Below are 20,090 nucleotides of genomic sequence, written 5' to 3' on the forward strand. Positions count from 1 at the left end.
CACAAGAGTGTATGTGTCTGCACAAACTGTTAGAAACCAACTCCATGAGGACGGTCTGAGGGCCCGACGTTCACAGAAGGGGGTTGTGCTCTGAGCCCAACACCGTACGACCCTCCAAAGAAATGCCACCCCACACCATTACTGGCCCACTGCCAAACCGGTCATGCTGAAGGATGTTGCAGGCAGCAGATCGCTCTCCACGGTGTCTCCAGTCTCTGTCACGTCTGTCACATGTGCTCAGTGTGAACCTGCTTTCATCTGTGAAGAGCACAGGGCGCCAGTGGCGAATTTGCCAATCCTGGTGTTTTGTGGAAAATGCCAAGCGTCCTGCACAGTCAGTAAATACATGGAAATAGAGAAAAAGAATAAGTAAAAGGCTGTGTGCCCACATTGCGTTTTTAAGCATTTCCGCAGCAGCAAGGCCACCGCGGAAATGCTTAAAAAATGCTAGTTAAAACACATCCCATGCAATCCCAATGGGATTCCACAGTTGCTGTGCCAATGTTGAGGATTTTTCCACTGCTGAATCACATTGCTGAAAAATCCACAGCATGTCCATTAATTTGGCGGAATCGCGGCAATTCCGCCGCCATAGGATTGCATTGAAATGCTCACTTTACGCATGTGGCTATGCCCACCATGCATGAAGTGAGCGCTTCATGTGCGGATAGTACCCAGGGTCTGGAGGACAGGAGACTCTCCTCCATGCCCTGAGTACCATATCCCTGTAAAAAGTAGAATTAAAATAAAAAATAGTGATATACTCACCCTCTGTCAGCCCCCGAAGTCCTCCCAGTCCTCAGTGGTGCACGCGGCGGCTTTGTTCCAAGGCGTGCTTCGCGCCAAAATGACCTTTGTGATGTCGTGGTTGTGTGACTGCTACGTCATCACAGGTCATTCTCGCAATGCTGCATCACTGGAAACGGAACTTGCCGGCAGCACCGCTGAGGAGTGCCACTGAGGAGATCGAGGGCGTATATCCATATTTATTGTTATTTTATTTTTTTAAATTCTATCTTTTACTACTGGTGCCGCATAGGCAGCCTCAATAGTCAAATTTGGTCAAACTTGTCAAGCGCTATGCTAGTGTGTGACCAACCTGTCAATCACTTTTCCAAGCGATGCTACAAGTCACTTGGAAAAGCACAAGCATTCTGCAAGCTAAAAACGCTTGGGGGGGGGTTGCAGAATATTTTTGCATTGTGAGCACATAGCCAAAAATACAGAAAAAAAGATAAGGAAAAGAAAAGGAAAAAAAAAAACGAGCATATGTCCTGGAGGTGGGAACAAATAAGATATGGACTACAATGAACATGGAATGTCAGTAAGGCTATGGGCATGCGCTGCGGAATCACCAGCGTATTTTTCCATGTGGATCCGCAGGTAAAACCGCAGCTAAAATGACCTGCAGTTTTCCTGCAGATTGGCCTGTGGTTTGACACCTAGACAATGGAATAGGTGGCAAACTGCAGCGGAATCCGCAGAAAGAATTGACATGTTAATTCTTTCTGCGGATTCAAAACCGCAGCTTTTCTGCAGAGAAAAAACCGCAGCGTGTGCACTGCGGAATGTAAGTCACATAGACTTACATGGGACTGTACACTGTCTGCAGAACTGCTGCGGATCCGAAGAGGCCAAATCCGCAGCAGAATCCGCAGCGTGTGCACATGGCCTAAAGGTGAGGAGAAGAGTTAGGCCATGTGCACACATTGCGGATTCTGCTGCGGATATGCAGCATTTCTGGCCCTGCGGGTCCGCAGCAGTTTTTGCTGCGTTGTACAGCACCATTCTTTGTAATTTTAAAACCAAAAGCGCACATGCTGCTGAAGATGCAGGTGGTGTCAGGCTCAGCAAGCCAGTGGTGGTTTGAATAAGCCGCCGTTGCTGCAGGAGATGCCGTCATGCTGTGATTCAGATGTGTGGCAGAGAGCCTTCATAGTGCAGGACGGAAGTGGGGCGGGGAGAGGGCGGAAGTGGGGCAGGGGAGAGGGCGGAAGTGGGGCGGGGGAGAGGGCGGAAGTGGGGCGGGGGAAGGAGGACGGAAGTGGGGCGGGGGAGAGGACGGAAGTGGGGCGGGGGAGAGGACGGAAGTGGGGCGGGGGAGAGGGCGGAAGTGGGGCGGGGGAGAGGGCGGAAGTGGGGCGGGGGAGAGGGCGGAAGTGAGGCACTTAACACACACTGCGAAAAATGCCCAACAAACATTGCTCAGTCCAGCCCTGACCTGTCTGTCCTCCCGCGGCCCTGTGCAGCTGCTTAGGCACCGGCCCGGGGGGCATATGCCCTCCTGCCACCCGGCCCAGCCCGCCCCTGGGTAACATCTGTGAACGCTTTGTTACACGTGGATTCTGCACATAGCGCCCATGCCACTATTAGGGCCGTCCCTGCCGGACAGTTCTTGAGGATGTGGCGGATATGCTCGGCAGACCAAAGATTTGAGCCGCAAGCATTTGACCTGAGGGAGAGATTTAAACAACGAGGGTAAAGCAGGAGATGTATCAAGAAAGGGTATAATCGGGCCAAAGCGACAACACGTGATCAGCTGTTATACTTAAGACAACAAAAAATGAAAAGAAGGATGAAACTATTCGTTTCATCTGTGAGTATAGTCACGAATGGGACAATATGCGGGAAATTTTCCAAAAACATTGGCCCATTTTGTGTAGTGAACCTTCCCTGGGTTCTTTTGTGTCAGATCGACCTTTGATGACCCCCCGTAGATCTAAAAATGTAAATGATTTACTAATCAAGAGTCATTATGTTGCACCAAAAGCTAGTTTATTTGGACCCACTAAACAAGTGACATGACAGGGTGCTTTACATGTGGTCTCTGTTTGGCTTGCGCCAATATTCTTCGCAGTGGGTCTTTCTCTTCAGCAGATAAATTAAAGGAGTATTCAATTAAGGAATATATTTATTGCAACAGCATGACTGTTGTCTATTATGCTACGTTTAGTTGCAATTTAATTTACATAGGGCTGACATCAAGAGAATTGAGAGTGCGTGTAAGAGAACACGTGCGGGATATTATGTCTGCGAAAACAGTGCAAGATGTATCAGAGTTAAAAATTATCCCCCGACATTTTAGAGCAGTTCATAACTGCGATCCAGCAAAATTTATGGTGAGGGGAATCGAAATTCTACACTTCTACACACAGGGATACGGGGCGGGGGGGGTAATGTAAAGAAACTCCTAGCTCAACGGGAATTGAAATGGATCATTACATTGAGGCTTGCAGGCTTCATGGTGCCCAATGATTCCCTTAGTTTTGGCTCCTTTTTGTAATATGGCTTCTTAAATAATCCCTTCTCATTATGTATATAATTGTAATGGTATGTTTTTTCTATGTTTTTAATTGTATGTTCTTTTCTGTTTAGTGACATTCATTATATTCATACTGGGCCCTTTATGGATATCTATAGGATGTCTTGTTAAAGGAAACTATAGATGGTCTTATATGGGACTATTATACACAGCAAAGACCATGGACATGGATATTATGGAGTTTCTTCACAAGATGTGGATCCAAAGGAATTGAAGATTATTTTTAAATTGTTTGATGTTTTTTCGTCTGTCATGGTGTGGGTTAAATAGATGCCCATTGAGGTTGTGGTGCGCGTGCGCTTTTCATTTGACTGCTCCTGTCCCGCAGTATTCGGCACAGCGCTCGCAGGTGTGGGATCAGGGATTCAGTCCTTGCTCGCACGCAGGTGGGGCATTGCCGAGTGACGTGGGTATGGGAGGGTCAGGGATTGGCGCATGCGCCGCTGCTACACAGCGTCTACAATATGGGTCAGGTGATGGTCACATGACCAATCACCAGGGAGAATTAAGGTCCTGTTTGTCAATCCAAACACACCTCCCCTTAAGAAAGCAATGATAATGGTAGCGAAACGCGCGTCGGGGTGTCTTTGGGACGTGGCTCTAAGCACTGGGTAAGATACATTGCACATTTTTCCCCCCTTTCGGTTTCTATATATGCCCTGCATTTATGGATTGGACAACATTGTGGCACATAAAGGAAACCGGCATGATGAAACATGATTCCCTATTGGCATAGCCAATGTGGGCCCCATCATAGATTTGGGAGATTGTTATTCATTGCGGTATTAAGAACATTTTTTTTTTTTTTTTTTAAATGTATGATAATATTGGACATACTAATTGATGGGATATGCATTTTCCCCCTTTCGGTTTCTCTATATATGCCCTGCGCTTACAGATTGGATAACATTGTGGCACATAAAGGAAACCAGCATGATAAAACGTGATTCGCTATTGGTATAGCCTATGTGGGCCCCATTATAGATCTGGGAGATTGCTATTCATTGCGGTATTATGAAATTTTTTTTTTTCCTAAAAAGAAGCATGATAATATTGGACATACTAATTGATGGGAAAAGCATTTTCCCCCTTTCGGTTTCTCTATATATGCCCTGCGCTTACAGATTGGATAACATTGTGGCACATAAAGGAAACCAGCATGATAAAACGTGATTCCCTATTGGTATAGCCTATGTGGGCCCCATTATAGATCTGGGAGATTGCTATTCATTGCGGTATTATGAAATTTTTTTTTTTCCTAAAAAGAAGCATGATAATATTGGACATACTAATTGATGGGAAAAGCATTTTCCCCCTTTCGGTTTCTCTATATATGCCCTGCGCTTACAGATTGGATAACATTGTGGCACATAAAGGAAACCAGCATGATAAAACGTGATTCCCTATTGGTATAGCCTATGTGGGCCCCATTATAGATCTGGGAGATTGCTATTCATTGCGGTATTATGAAATTTTTTTTTTCCTAAAAAGAAGCATGAATAATATTGGACATACTAATTGATGGGATATGCATTTTGTGCGGTGACCCATGTTCCCTTTTTTCTGGTGTCTGACCGAACACATCTCTTTGTACTTACAGTATAGGTGTTTTTCTATGTATTGTATTTTGGTCAATAAAAACCTTTGTATTTTTTATTAAAACTCCTGTATTCCTCCGTTTTTTTATAATTCAACTGTGGAGTTAAATTTTGTTGCTAAAGGTGCAGTAAATTGGTGCACATTCTACAATGAGTCTGGTTGTTTGTATGACAATCTATATGCCGTACGCACCACACACACTCACATTCACACTCAGTCACATTCACACACACTCACAAACTCACACTCAGACATAGACCGGGATCACACATGCGAGAAACTCAGACGAGTCTCGCATGTCAATACCCAGCACTGCCGCCGGCACTTGGATAGGAGCGTGTGGCTGCATAATAATACATGCAGCCGCACGCTCCACTCCTGAGTGCTGGCGGCAGTGCCGGGCGTTGACATGCGAGACTCATCCGAGTTTCTCGCATGTGTGATCCCGGCCATACACTCACTCTCACACTCAGTCACACTCAGACTCATACACTCAGACTCACACACTCACATTCATACACTCTCACACACTCATACTCAGGCCAGAGTCACACTAGAGAGAAATACGGATGAGTGCTATGCGAGAAAAAAATCGCCTAGCACTCTGATCAATGTTAATCTATGGGGCAGCTCCCATCATGCGTTTTTTTCTCGCCCGTATTATACGTGCAGAGGAAATCGCAGCATGCTGCGATTTGCACCGTATTATGCTTGAGACTCGCCAATGCAAGTCTATGGGGGCGAGAAAAATGGATTACACATGGAACATACGTGTGACTTGCGAGAAATATGCACCGGTGCCCCTTAGAAAAGCTGGTAATTCAGTGTGCTATACTGTAAAATCACACTGACAGCTTACAATAGAATAGCTAGAATATATGTGTCACGCCGGCGCCACCTAGCAGGTCGGTACCAGTGCCGCCTGTCAGGTCGGGGCCGGCATCACCTGTCTCGCCGGGTCCCACTCTGCCTGCTCCTGCTCCCGGGGTCTCCCCCGACTCCTCGCTCACCACATAAGCCGGCGCGCGGTGCCCCCAGTCTCCCGTCCTGCAGCTCTGCACAGGGCTTCCTCCTCCTCCTCTGCTCCTGTCCCGGGCATGCGCCTTAGGCCACGGGCATGCGCTCTTCCCCTCACTTAACCCCTGCTGCACCAGCCCTGTGGAGCGATTACCAATCAAGCTCCAGCACGGGGTATATCAGGTGGCTCCTCCCTCATGGAGGCGCCTGATTATCGTGTGCCTTCCGTACGGTACTCTGGCCCAGTCTGGTCTCTCCTGACTCCTGTCGCTCCTGACTCCGGTCGCTCCTGACTCCGGTCGATCCTGACCCTCTGCCTTGTTTGTCTCTTCCGCACCTGAGCCGCCCCTCTTGGTATCAGCTGTCGCGGTATTCGACTCCTTCTGGCCTGCTCCTAACTGTCCCTATATAGGGATAGGCAGCACCTAGCCAGCTTGCCCCAGGGATCCCAGTATCGTGACCCAGAGGGTCCACTCTTGCTACTCCTTACAATATGTATACACATACTATAGGTATATATACTTATATATATATATATGTTTGTCATTGACACATATATATATATATGTTGCATAGAGATATAGATAGCAGAATAGGTGAAAATTCAATTGTCGGCATCTGTAAAATCATTACAGAACCCGACAGGATATGAGACATGGTTTACATATAGTAAACCATTGCATATCCGTTATTTTTTTAAATGTCCCTCACTAATAATGTTAGTAGTGTGTGTGTGTGTAAAATTTTGGAGCTGTAGATGTTAAATTAAAGGATTAAAGGGGTTAAAAAACACACATTAAGAAAAAAGACTTTTAATTAAATAAATAAACACAGTTTTTGCCATCTTTATTACACTCCCAATCCATCCAGCGCAGCCTCCTCGCCTGACTGAAGATGAACTCATTAGCGTAGGAAAGTTTCTGAACATTTTCCCACGCTGTCAGTTCACCGCAGGTCAGGAGGGGGAGTCTGCACAGCCTCACTGAAATCAGCGGTTGTCACTGAGGCTGCGCAGACTCCCCGCCTTACCTGAGGTGAATTCACCAGCGTGGGAAAGTATTCAGAAACTTTCCCAAGCTAATAAGTTCATCTTCAGTCAGGCGGGGAGGCTGCGCAGGCAGCTTTTCCTTCATTCCTCTGTGGTTTACAGCTGGGGCGGTCGCATTAGCACCTCTCCCAGTTGTAAACTATTTAACCCCTTCAGATGGATTACAGCTTGGGACATGACTGTACGGCGGACAGGTATGGGATATTGTTGCTTTTTTATTTGGGATTTTTTACAGGAGAACAATGACTTCGAATGGATTGGGAGTTAGATAAAGATGGAAAAATGTGTGTTTATTTCATTAAAAGTCTTTTTTCTTAATGTGTTTTTTTAACCCCTTTCTGACTAGTGGATTAATAATGGAGAGGTGTTTAATTGACACCTCTCCATTATTAACCAGGCTTAAAGTCACCTTACAATAGCAAGGTGAAATTAACCCCTTATTACCCCATATGCCACCACTACATGGCTATGGGAAGAGAGCAGGTAAGTGCCAGAATTGGCGCATCTTACAGATGCGCCTTTTCTGAGGTGGCTGGGAGCAGATTTTCTTGGCCGGGGGGGCAAAAACAGTGGTCCCTCTCTTGGCTATTAATATCTGCCCTCAGTCACTGGCTTGCCCTCTGTGGCGGAGAAAATTGGGCGGGAGCCCACGCCAGTTTTTTCCGTGAATTAATCCTTTAATTTAACGCTTACAGCTCCAAAATTTTACACACACTACTAACATTATTAGTGAGGGACATATAAAAAAAATAACGGATATGCAATGGTTTACTGTACAGTATGTAAACCATGTCTCATATCCTGTCAGGTTCGGTAATGATTTTACAGATGCTGACAATTGAATTTTCACCTATTCTGGTATTTAGATCTCTATGAAATATATATATATATATATATATATGTGTCTCACTGACATATATATATATGACTGTATATATGTTTTCACGAATATTTGAGGCTATGGACCCATTATATGTCCATTTTGCAAGCCAGCGAGAAAATCTCGCCGTACGGATGTCACACGGATATTTAGATGCAAGGAAATCGCATAAAAAATGGATTATCTACGGATCACTGTTCATGAAACATTGATGCGATTCTTGGCCGTAAAAAAGGACCGACTTTTATACGTTGTGTGTGACTCCGGCCTCACTCATACCCTCACGCAGCCTATTGCGCGGTACCACCAGCGGATCACCATTGCACTGCGCCAGCGTGAATTCCAGGCATGGTATGTGTGTGTGCTCGCCTCACCTCAGAGCCGCTACCAGGTTCCAGCCATTGTCACACACAACCATGCCTGGCTGTAGGTTCGGCGGTGTCAGCCACATATCTGTCTGCTCTTTTAGAGCTGTCCACAACTCTTCAGCATTGTGCGGTTTGTCACCTAAGCATATTAGCTTCAGTACAGCCTGTTGACGCTTGGCTGAGGCAGTCCTTCCAACTTGTGACTGATGTGGTCATTTCGGAGATGGAGGCTGAAGAGGAGGTGCAGGAGCTGTAGACTGTGGGGGCAACTCTGATTGATGTAGGACTCGCAATCCTCGGCGTCGGGAGGACGTGTTCCATTCCAAGGTCCGTCTGGGTCCCAGCTTCCACTATGTTAACCCAGTGTGCCATCAGCGAGATGTAGGGTCCCTGCCCACAAGCACTTGTCCATGGTTAGGTGGACTTTCCCAGTAACAGCATTGTTCAGGGCACGGGTAATATTGAGGGACACGTGCTTGTGTAATGCCGGGACGGCATACCGGGAGAAATAGTGGCGGCTGGGGACCGAGTACCTTGGGACGATCGCCGCCATCAGGTTGCAGAAAGCTTCCGTCTCCACAAGCCTAAAAGGCAACATTTCGACTGCAAGGCTGCACTGGGACAAGGACGTGGACGTGCTTGATGATGGTGGTAGTTGAGTGTGGGCAACGACAGGTGCAGGGCAGGAGGCATCTTCGCATATACCGTGGACAGGGGATTGGCTTGCATGCACAACAGTGGAAGCAGTGGTGTCACCCACAGACACTGTTCCTGGAGCCTGGGGTTCGGCCCACAAAGTTGAGTGCTTTGCTGCCATGTGCCTGATCATGCTGGTGGTGGTCAAGCTGTTAGTTTTGCTACCCCTGCTGATGCGGGCATGACAGATGGTGCAAATAGCCTGTTTGGGGTTATCGGCAGCATCTTTAAAAAACAAATAAAGAGGGGAGAAGCCAGGGCTGCCTTCGGTCAGAGCGCAATACATAAAGTGCATATGTACATATTGATTTCTAACTGTACTTTAAAATGAGACATTTAGCAAACAATTGATCAATTCTTTGAGCCACCCCGCCACGCCAAGGCATTCTCATATGGGGCAGGGCTTCCCCCCTTTATTTGATATTGGTTTGTGGCTGACCACCACTTTTTGCCGTGCGTTCTTGGTTATGCACGCCATTCTGTCTTTATTGTGATTGATCTAAGCTGCTGTTCACACATACAGCAGCCCTACCCTGCCCCAGGCTCTATTTGATTATGCACCTGTGTCTGGGCCTGTTTCACCCTTCATCTATGGTTGCTGATTTGGCAGTGTGGAGGCCAGATCTGAAATGTTCATGTCCGGACCTGGCCGGCCTTTATCTGCGCTTGCCTTTCTGGCGCCATGGGAGTGTTTCAGAAATGCTTCAGGTACGGTTGCATTTAATTTAGTCTTGCTTTTAATACATTTAGGAGGGCGTAATGGTAGAGCATATATAAAAAAAAGTAGAGTTAGAACTGCTCCATATGAGAATGCCTTGGCGTGGCGGCTCAAAGACGTGATCAATTGTTTGCTAAATGTCTCATTTTAAAGTAGATAGAAAACAATATGTGAATATGCACTTTATGTATTGCGTTCTGACCATAGGCAGCGCAGGCTTCCCCCCTTTATTTTTCTTTAAAAAACAACCAGACTCAGGAAGATCTAACAGTTGTATTGCCAACTTCTGCCATCTTGGTGTTACGAGTAACAGTTGCCCGCCTTCTGTCTGCAGCCACCACACTTCTTCCTGCCTGTTGGGGTGCTTCACCTCCCTCACCCTGTGTGCTGCTGTCCTCACTCTGCATGTCCTCCTGCCAGGTTGAGTCAGTTACTATCTAATCCACCACTACGGCTTCCACTTCCACACCCTGGTGCTCCTCCTGACTTGCTGGCAATTGTGTCTCATCATCGTCCACCTCTTGTGACATTTTCTCACCGTCGCCTTTGTGTGACTGTGTCTGCTCAAATATTTGGGCATTGGTACATGCTATATCATCTTGCCCAGCTTCAAGTGGACGGGGCGAGAGGCCCGAATCTATAAATGTAAAAGTGAACAGCTCTTCGGAGTGTCCAAGCGTGGGAACAGTTGTCTCCGGGCACTTGGCATGGTGGGAGGAAGGATCATGGTGAGTAGAGTTGAGCGAAACGGGTCGAAAAATTTCAAAAGTCCCCGACTTTTGGCAAAGTCGGGTTTCATGAAACGAAACCCGACCCTAGGATGAGGTCGGTCACGAGGTCGGCGACTTACGCGCCAAAGTCGCGTTTCAAAAGTTTGTTTTGCGCTCTTTTTCAGCCAATCAGGATCCACGGACACTGTGGGCAATGTGATGACATAGGCAGGGGTCACCACCATCTTTCAGAAGGGCATGCAAGTGATTGGCTTGCTTTGGTGGGCGTCACAGGGGTTATAAAAGGGCGTGCAGGCCGACCGCCATCTTACTTCTGCCGATCTTAGCATAGGGAGAGGTTGCTGCTGCTGATTCTGTAGGGAGAGCGTTAGGCAGGGAAGAAAAAAAAACTGCTTCTGCTGCTAGCGATTTTGCCTGTACAACACACCAGTCACTGTGTGTGCAGTGCAAGGGGAGGCTATATTGTGGTGGATCAGCGGTGTTGGTTGTTAGGCTGCCTTCTAAGGCTTCCTGACAGCTGCATTGCTGTTTACCCACTGCTCTGCAAACTGCTTTTTTAAAAGCAATCCCAATTTTTTTTTTTGTCCTGCTGAGGTACTGAGCGTGCATTTTTTCACACCATACAGCGGTGTACGCTCCTCACACAGTACCGTGTAATGGCTGTTATCAGAGCCACAGTGAAGCTATCTGTGTGTCACTCTGTGAGAATAAGTCGAGGACATGTTCCGTTCTTACAGACCTGCACCCACTAGTTTTGTCTAGCTTTCAAAGTTAAATATATTTGCTGTTTGATCACATTCAAAACTATAGAGAGACAGTGTGTGTTAGTCCGTATACTTAAAAAACACGGAGCTTGACAATTTTACGTACACCGGACAGCCGTGTACGTGCACGCTCCTCTCAGTACCGTGTAACGGCTGTTATCACGGCCACAGTGAAGCTATCTGTGTGTCACTCTGTGAGAATAAGTCGAGGACATGTTCCGTTCTTACAGACCTGCACCTACTAGTTTTGTCTAGCTTTCAACAGTTAAATATATTTGCTGTTTGATCACATTCAAAACTATAGAGAGACAGCGTGTGTCAGTCCGTATACTTAAAATACACGGAGCTTGACAATTTTACGTACACCGGACAGCCGTGTACGTGCAAGCTCCTCTCAGTACCGTGGCATCCATTGGGGGAAGAGGGTGCTGCTTCCAATAGCTCAGATGAGGAGCATCCACAGCAGACATTGACATCGCAACAGCTGTTATCTGGCAGGCCCGGAGCACTCCAAAGACAGGTTCCAAAAATCAAAAGAGTTGCTGGACAGCTTGTCCAGAGGGTCAAAAGATAACAGCCTGCTAGGCCGCAAAATGTCTGCCAAAGTAGGAAGAGTGCAGTGTGGCACTTTTTTGAACAAAATCCTCCCATATCGATGTTCTCCCACACAGGTCATTCCCCTTTGACTATTGGGCCGCTAAACTGGACACCTGGCCTGAATTGGCACAATATGCCTTACAGGAGCTCGCTTGCCCAGCTGCAAGTGTGCTATCGGAAAGAGTCTTCAGTGCAGCTGGATCAATCCTGACAGAAAAAAGGACCCGTCTGTCAACCCAAAATGTGGATGATCTAACCTTCATTAAAATGAACCATGCATGGGTTTCCAAGGATTTTGTCCCACCTTCCCCTGATGACACATAGGGTGACAGAAAAATGGCTTGCTTTGGTCCACCTCTTCCTGGGACTTGACCTATTTCGCCTTTTGCATCAGCTGAATGTCCAACATCAACATATGCCACTTTCTAAAACTCCCTAACTGTGCTGCCTCCCCCCCATGGCCGGGGTCACCACCTAGCACACGACACCGTGCGAGTGCCGTTGCCTTGGACAGGTGGGTAGGCCGACTCTTGGGCGCGGGCACTGGCACAGGGTCCCTCATAGTGCAATCAAGTGTCTCTGACGGTGGTGGTGCACACCCGCCGTCAGACACACCGCCGTACTATGAGGGGCCCAGTGCCAGTACCGACGCCCACGAGTGGGCCCCCCTTGCTTGGGCAGGGCCCCAGCATTTGCAATCTTTACCTCTCCCTGCTCCTCCGCTGTGTAGTCTGGGCCGTCAAATCCATACTGTGCCAGACACCGTCTGAGCCTGCCTCCTGATGTATAGACATATATTTTGAATGTGTACGCTATCCATACATGTTATCCGGGGATACGGTACCCTTTCTCACCTTTGTGCAATCACGTGCAATCCATACTGGGCCTAACACCATCTGAGCCTGCCTCCTGATGTATAGACATATATTTTGAATGTGTACGCTATCCATACATGTTATCCGGGGATACGGTACCCTTTCTCACCTTTGTGCAATCACGTGCAAGCCATACTGGGCCTAACACCATCTGAGCCTGCCTCCTGATGTATAGACATATATTTTGAATGTGTACGCTATCCATACATGTTATCCGGGGATACGGTACCCTTTCTCACCTTTGTGCAATCACGTGCAATCCATACTGGGCCTAACACCGTCTGAGCCTGCCTCCTGATGTATAGACATATATTTTGAATGTGTACGCTATCCATACATGTTATCCGGGGATACGGTACCCTTTCTCACCTTTGTGCAATCACGTGCAAGCCATACTGGGCCTATCACCGTCTGAGCCTCCCTCCTGATGTATAGACATATATTTTGAATGTGTACGCTATCCATACATGTTATCCGGGGATACGGTACCCTTTCTCACCTTTGTGCAATCACGTGCAAGCCATACTGGGCCTAACACCGTCTGAGCCTGCCTCCTGATGTATAGACATATATTTTGAATGTGTACGCTATCCATACATGTTATCCGGGGATACGGTACCCTTTCTCACCTTTGTGCAATCACGTGCAATCCATACTGGGCCTAACACCGTTTGAGCCTGCCTCCTGATGTATAGACATATATTTTGAATGTGTACGCTATCCATACATGTTATCCGGGGATACGGTACCCTTTCTCACCTTTGTGCAATCACGTGTAATCCATACTGGGCGTGAGAACGGCTGGCGAGCTGTTAAGCAAGCTACAGCACCTGTGGTTTGCACACGTAAGTTTTTCATTTTTTCAGGAATGACAGTTAGGCCTAATTCCGGAACTGCGGTTGACCTGCACTTACTGGAAAATCATCGTTCGCGGGTAATAATTGTAATCAGTGATCCCCATCACTAACTTTGTTCAGCGGGTTATCTGCACCTGTAAGCGACAAACGCTGGCCTTTTCAGTGTAGCGCACATGCAGCCACGGACATGTAAGGGCATGACACACCAGTTATTGGCCAATCTCATGTGCCAGAGCCTCACGTGTCCCTCTAGTAAGCCGGACTCGGACCGCGGGGCATGACGGAGTCTCGTTCGTTAACGGAATTAAGCTTGCAATGTGTGCATCTTTTCTGTAGCTGGCATGGTTGAGGTTTCCCAGGTGGAGTCGAATTTAACTGTAGGCTCCACTCCTGGTGGTGCCCTTCTGGACATTCCTTTAAGGTTCAGCTTGCAACCATACTGCCCACGTAAAACAAACACTTTGCCTTCATGAACGCTGTTTGGAGGGTCATGACCCGTGGGAATAACGCCGCCCAATCAGTTAACCTGCTAGAGAGATCCTTCGTTGCTCCCAAGCATGACATCACACTCCCTAGGAGGAAGGTAATGCCACTGTGGCGACCGTACTCCTGGGGGGCGACACAAGTGCACTGATGCCCAGCCACTGCTCGATGAATCTGCTGGTACATTGACCCAGACCACTACATTCCCCTCGCACGCTACATGGCCTGAATCTGACCCTGATGAAACTCAGGTTACCCTTCCCATATACAGTTCCATCTTACACGGTGACAAAGAGGAAGCTGCAGATGAAAGTGCAGGTTCGGCCCACCCGCCATCAGACACACCACCGTACTATCAGGGGCCCTGTGCCAGTGCCGTCGCCAACGAGTGGGCCCCCCCTGCTTGCTCAGGATCACAGCACTTTCAAGGTTGAAATACTGTGCAGTGAGATGGAAGATGGGGACGACGAGGAGTCCAGACTAGTACAGGGATTCCCTAGTGAGGAGACTTATTTGATTGTTTTCAATGTTGGGACAGCAATTTTTGGGGAGCACTATACTCTGGAGAATGATAGATGGGGCCCACCATACACTGGAACATTCCAAAGGTGGACATCAGACACTGGAGCAGCATTTACAGGGCCCATTATACACTAGAGCATTAGAAATGGGGCCCATTATATTTGGAGCATTATTTGGGCCCATAAGACAGTGGAGCTTCATCCATGGGGACCAACATATACTGTAGCATTATGTGGAGCTCATCATATACTGTTTCAAACATTATATGGGACCAATGATTCTGTATGGAGAAATAGATGGGCCTCGTCATGAGATGTAAAAAGTGAAGTATTTTTCATTGTACTATACGGATATTTCTCTGCCGTATCGGAGCATGATGAGTTGTGGTATGTGTTAAAGGGGCGCTCTTTCGCCCAGGGCACATGAAAACCTGGAGCCAGCCCTACCCCCCCACAACTTTAGCCAAATAACCCCCATTTTTCAGTGCGTAACTTGTATTATGAAGTTAATTAAGGTTGACAAGCTTAAGTAAGAAGAATTGATGCTTTTGGCATTCAAATGAGCACTGTAGGTGTGTTTCCTGTTCTCCTCTCACTGCCGACTTTTATTCCCCATTGACTTACATTGGGTTTCGTGTTTCGGGACGACCCCGACTTTTCCCTATAATCGGCCGATCTTGCTCGACCCGACTTTTGGAAAAGTCGGGTTTCACGAAACGAAACTCGACCCTAAAAAAACAAAAGTCGCTCAACTCTAATGGTGAGTAATATGCGGTCCAGACTCATAGCTACTCAGACTTGACCATGTGGAAGACGGTGGTAGTGGTGGTGGCAAACTGACCGGAAGCATTATCCGCTAACCAACCAACAACCGTTTCACACTGCTCTGGTTTCAATTGTGATTTCCATGTTCACTACAAATGGCTGAATTGGTAGAGAACTTGTATGTGATCCGTGTGCAGGAAAGCCACACATTACAATATCTGGACTGTAGGTAAAAATTTATTTTTGGTTATCAAACTGGTGTCAATAACTAGAGGAAGACACAGCAAAAACAGTAGAATGTAGGCCTGAAATGCCACAATTTGTAGCCCGCAGATAGATCAGGAGTCAGTCTGAGATACCACACTGTTCAATATGTGGCCTGTATTTTTTACCCCAAAATACTGTATAAACCTAGGCTAACAGGCAGCAAATACAGTAGAATGGAGGCCTTAAATGTCACAGTTTGTAACCCACAGATAGATCAGGTGTCTGACGGAGATACCACACTGTTCAATATGTGGCCAGTCTGTTTTTTTACAGAAAAATACTGTATAGAATTAGAGTAAGCCAAAAAAGGAAAATGATGGCCTGAAATTCCACAATTTGTAACCGCAGATAGATCAGGCGTCTGACGGAGATACCACACTGGGCGGCCCAGGTTTGATATAGACCTGATGACGCTGTGCGGCCAGCCAATCACTGTAATACCACAACAAAGATGACTGCGGCATTACAGTGCGTGGCAGACAATCCCTGCATGTTGATTGGCACTCTAAAGTAATCCCGGAAATGCTCGGTGCTCACCGACTACTGAGTAGTGGTGATCATGCTCGCTCATCACTAGTCAGGAACCAACTCACAGGTAGCGTAGTTTGGCATGGAGGACGTGTCGTTTCGATCATAGAGCCAAAAGAACGAACTAGTAAATTTACTCCAGAAAAAGATAGGCAGTGTTTACAAAAATACAAAAGATATTACAAAAATAAACAAATAGCTTAGTTATTCACCGATAACGGTGTTTCTCGGAACCCATGACAGCACCACGGAGAGAGGGGATTCGCCCATCAAGGACAGGAACCTACAGATAAAAAGGGCAGCACCTCTCCTCCGCCCTCAGTTGGTTACAGAGCATCAGAGGGTCTCCAGCTTAGTTAACAACGAAAGTATATACATAACATTATAATGTTGCATATTATCAAGAAGCACCGTGTCTAGACGAAAACACTCTAGGAACAGTAAACCGTGCTCACCTAAGCGGGTGCTGTCACGAGTTCCGAGAAACACCGTTATCGGTGAGTAACTAAGCTATTCTCTCTCACCCATGACAGCACCACGGAGAAAATTACAGAGATTGGTAGCTTAGGGAGGGACCACTGCCTGAAGGACCCTTCTCCCGAAGGTGAAGTCAGACGTAGAGGCTAGATCTAAACGATAGTGTCTGAAAAAGGTAGAAGGTGTTGACCAGGTGGCCGCCTTACAGATCTGTTCTATCGATGCCTCTGATCTTTCTGCCCATGAGGTTGCCATTGCCCTTCTGGAATGAGCTTTCAAACCCTCCGGGATGGTATTCTCACTGGATGAATATGTCAGGGCAATTGCATCCCTTATCCACCTTGCCAGGGTACTGTTAGATGCCTTGAGTCCCTTCCGAGATCCCTGGAAACACACAAAGAGAGAGCCTTCCTTCCTACAACCCTTTGTGGCCTCTAAGTACTGAACTAGCCACCTCTTCACATCTAGGGTGCGAAATCTCTCCTCTCCCCTATTCCTAGGATTTGGACAGAAGGAAGGAAGGACTACTTCTTGGGACCTATGAAAGTGTGTTGGCACCTTAGGTAGATATACTGGGTCAGGTTTCAATAGGACTCTATCGTCTAGAATTTTAGTAAATGGTGGCGCTGCTGACAGAGCTTGAATATCGCTCACCCTTCGAGCCGATGTTAGGGCAACTAGAAGTACAGTTTTTAATGACAAAGTTTTTTGGGGTGCTGACTGGATGGGTTCAAATGGGGGGCCTGTTAGTGCAGATAGTTCTAGATTTAGATCCCATGATGGTAACTTCTGGGTAATTATTGGTCTAGACCTGGCTGCGGCCCTAATAAACCATGCTACCCAAGGGTTGCCTGCCACGTACTGGTTATAAAGGGCACCTAGGGCCGCTATCTGTACCTTCAATGTGTTAGTCGCCAGCCCCTGTTCTAAGCCCTTCTGCAGAAACTCGAGAATTTTGTCAATCTGGACTCCATCCTGAACCCTAGCCCCGGAGGTGAACCGAAATTTCCTCCAAGTTCTCCCATAGGCTCTCGTCGTGATCGGTTTCCTACTCTTTTGTAGTGTAGAGACCAGGTTTTTGGAGAACCTCCTTTCCCTTAGCAGTGCCCTTTCAAATTCCATGCTGTTAAATGGAGGTTCACTGCCCGAGGGTGTAACACTGGTCCCTGAGACAGTAGGTCCGGGAGATTTGGTAGGACCCAAGGGTCGGCTATTGACAGCATTCTCAGCCAGGAAAACCAAGTTCTTTTGGGCCAGAAGGGGGCTATTAGAATCATTCTTGCTCTGTCCTCTCTGACTTTTCTTATAACCGCCGGGATGAGAATGATCGGTGGAAAGGCATATGTTAGGCCCTGTGTCCACGGGAGCATAAATGCATCCAGGGCCCGGGGATTTCCCCTGGTGTCCAGGGAACAAAATGCTTCCACTTTTTTGTTTTTGTGGTCAGCAAATAGATCTATGTCCGGGGTTCCCCACATTTCTACAATCTGCCGAAAAATGGACTGTTTTAGGACCCATTCTCCCTGGCGCAACTGGGTGCGACTCAGAAAGTCTGCTCTCTGGTTTTCTGTTTCCTGTATGTGCAGTGCAGAGAGGGATAGTAGGTTTGTCTCGGCAAGGGTGAGGATTTTGGAGGATGTGTCTTTTAGTGCTCGGGACCTGGTTCCCCCTGGTGATTTATGTAGGCCACCATCACTTGATTGTCCGAAAATATGCAGACGTGATGACCCCGCAGCACAGATATAAAGTGTGTTAGGGCATAACTTACTGCCAAGAGTTCCTTTTGGTTCGAGGAGGCTTCTAATTCCTGACCTCCCCATTCCCCCTGAGCCACCTTGTTGCTCATATGTGCTCCCCATCCCGTGGAACTGGCATCCGTGGTAATTATGTGTGTGATTTTTATTACCCAGGGAATCCCTTTGGATAGGTTGTTTCTGTTTTCCCACCAAGCTAGGGAATAGTTTTAGAGTCTAGGGTAACATGACCTTCCATGTGACCCCCTAATGCTAACTGGTTGGCTAATACATCCCATTGGAGGTCTCTCGTATGTAGCTGTGCCCATTGGACTGCCGGCAGACAGGCGGAGAGGGACCCTAATAGTGACATCGATTTTCTTAGCGTCATGGAAGGGTTCTGAATCGCTCTTGCTACCATTTGAGCAATTTTCTCTTTTTTGCGGTCCGGAAGGTAACACTCTTGGGTGTTTGAGTCCAGTGTTAGTCCTAGGAACTCCTGAACTTTGCTGGGCTCAACCTCGATTTTTTCAGGTTTAGAAGCCAGTCGAGGTTCTGTAGAGTGTTCATTACTCTGTCCCTCTGTTCCCTGCATTTTTGGGCCGAGTTGCTTGCTATTAAAAATTCGTCCAAATATGGGATTATTAAAATATCCTGCTCTCTTAGGTGGGCCATCATTTCCGCTACTAATTTCGTGAAAACTCGTGGGGCTATAGAAATTCCAAATGGCAGGGCCCTGTATTGAAACTCCTTAATCTTGCCCTCTATAGAGACCGCCAGTCTGAGGTATTTTCGGGAGTCTTTGTGGATGAAGACATGATAGTACGCATCACTGAGATCTAATACTGGCATGAAGCAATGTGGGAAGAGAATTTTGGTGGTTGACTTGATTGACTCCATTTTGAACTTCTGTTTTTTGACGTAACCGTTTAGTCTTTTTAGATTTATAATTGTCCGGAAGGTACCGTCCGGTTTGGTCACCAGAAAGCGGGGAATAGAACCCTCTGCCCCTCGCCTGCTGGGGAACCTCCTGGAGGACTCTTTTGCTTAGTAAGCTTAGGACCTCTTTTTCGAGAGCTTTTTGTTCTCGTATAGAAGATCTTAGTGGAGTTACCACGTATTTTTGAGGTGGGAGAAAGTCTATCCTCAGGCCTGATTTCATCAGATTTAATAACCAAGAATTGTTTGATATTTTCCTCCAGGCAGGAAGAAAAAGGCTTAGTCTCCCTCCCACCCTGGGCAAATAGTCACTTGGAGGGTTTTTTGTCTAATGACGAGTTACCGAAGAAAAAACCCCTATCTCTCCTCCTGTCGTCCCATTTCTGTTCTCTCGGGGGTCTCTTCTGAAAAAACTTTTCGTTCTTCGGGCTGCCGCTTTGGATGATAACCTAACTGTATCAGCTGATGAGTCTGCTAAGAAGGCCGCCGCTTCCCTTATTACTGGAATGGATTCCAGGATCTTCGCCATGGGTGTACCTTCCCTTAACTGTTTCTCTAGTTGATCCACCCATACCATGAGGACTCTGGAGGTACATGTTGCCGCTATAGCTGGCCTAAGATTTCCCCCCGCTGATTCCCATGTGCCATTGAGGAAGGTATCGGCCTTTTTATCTAAGGGGTCTTTTAGAGTGCCCAAGTCCTCAAAGGGGAGTGCAAATTTTTTTGAGGCCTTGGCGACCACTACGTCTAGTTTCGGGGCTTTGTCCCAAGATGTGGACGCCTCCTCATCGAATGGATATTTCCTCTTAAGGGACGGGACAGTGGAGTTCTTCCTATCCGGTTTTTCCCATTCTTTTTTTATCAGGCCATGTATTCTCGTTTAGCGGGAACACTCTGTGCTTCTT

The 20,090-nt window shown here is 47.2% G+C and overlaps 1 long non-coding RNA gene across 1 annotated transcript; it reads left to right on the forward strand.

Moving 5' to 3' along the window:
* The first annotated feature begins 2,159 nt into the window (after positions 1 to 2,159).
* LOC141055679 (uncharacterized) lies at positions 2,160 to 4,984 on the forward strand. The gene is made up of 2 exons (XR_012221513.1): positions 2,160 to 2,596; positions 3,376 to 4,984. It is a non-coding gene; the product is annotated as an uncharacterized lncRNA (long non-coding RNA).
* Positions 4,985 to 20,090: the final 15,106 nt, after the last annotated feature.

This window comes from Dendrobates tinctorius, unplaced genomic scaffold (genome assembly GCF_039654945.1).
Source record: "Dendrobates tinctorius isolate UK_male_01 unplaced genomic scaffold, ASM3965494v1 ptg000189l, whole genome shotgun sequence".
In the NCBI taxonomy this organism is placed as follows: domain Eukaryota; kingdom Metazoa; phylum Chordata; class Amphibia; order Anura; family Dendrobatidae; genus Dendrobates; species Dendrobates tinctorius.